Below are 1,106 nucleotides of genomic sequence, written 5' to 3' on the forward strand. Positions count from 1 at the left end.
AACTCAATTTTTTTAATCTAATTCTTTTAGTGTAATAATCTAATAATATATTTATTCATATTTTAACCCAAAAAACATAGCTAGACTAAAAAAGAATAAAAGCTCACCCAACGAAGGTGGCCTCGACAGTTCAACCTTATTTAAATGAGTAACTAACTCCTATAATATCTTCTATCTATCTAGAGGGAGATTTAAACAACTTCCCTAAAAGAGGGGAACGGTCATCTACCATTTTAGGTGGAACTCTATTCTTTTAATTTAATAATCTAACAACATATTTGTTCATACTCTGGTCCAAAAAACATAGCCAGACCCAAAAGGAATAAAAGCTCACCGATCCAACGAAGACAGCCTCATCTATTCCTATCCGACCTCATAGAGATCGGACGCGACGACAGCAATACAGTCTTACTTATAAGTAGCTAACTCCTAAGAATCTCCTATCCAACTAGGAGGAAAATCTAAATAACTTCCCTAAAAAAGGAAAACGATCATCCATCATTTTAGATAGAATTACTCTAAAAGGTGGTTATCTTTTTTATTATAAATATACTGACACATTTAGCTATATTGAGAACCCAATCTAAAAAAAAAAACTACTTCAAGTCCTTGTTAACTTAAGCATTAGAATCCCTTTTTCCCACCTGCTCACAAGGAACTCGGACGGCGGCACTTCGGCATCAGCAAAGTCGAATGATGCCCTAAAAGGAGTCTGGACTCTGGACTTCACGTTCAGGTCTAACTCCATCCGTTACAGATAACCATCAGAACAATACTTTATTCCATATTTTTAAATATTGATGGTTAATTAATGACCAAAAATAATAAATTCTGATAATCTTTTAATATTTTTTTATTGATTGATTTTCACTATAATTAGAAACTTTTGAGTCCCTTTTTAGTTCTTACTTTTGAAGAAAACAATTAATTTTTGTCGGAAGGATGAAAATGTATATAACATAACCAGTGAAACTTTAAAAAAGAAAGTTGGTAAAGTAAAAAATAAAAGTTTAATTATAATTAAAAATAATGTAAAATGCTAGGTAATTAATATTAGAGATTAATTAATGTTTTTATATTTTATTATATTTATATAATTACTAGTA

Source organism: Arachis ipaensis, chromosome B08 (assembly GCF_000816755.2).
Source record: "Arachis ipaensis cultivar K30076 chromosome B08, Araip1.1, whole genome shotgun sequence".
NCBI classification, from domain to species: Eukaryota; Viridiplantae; Streptophyta; class Magnoliopsida; order Fabales; family Fabaceae; genus Arachis; species Arachis ipaensis.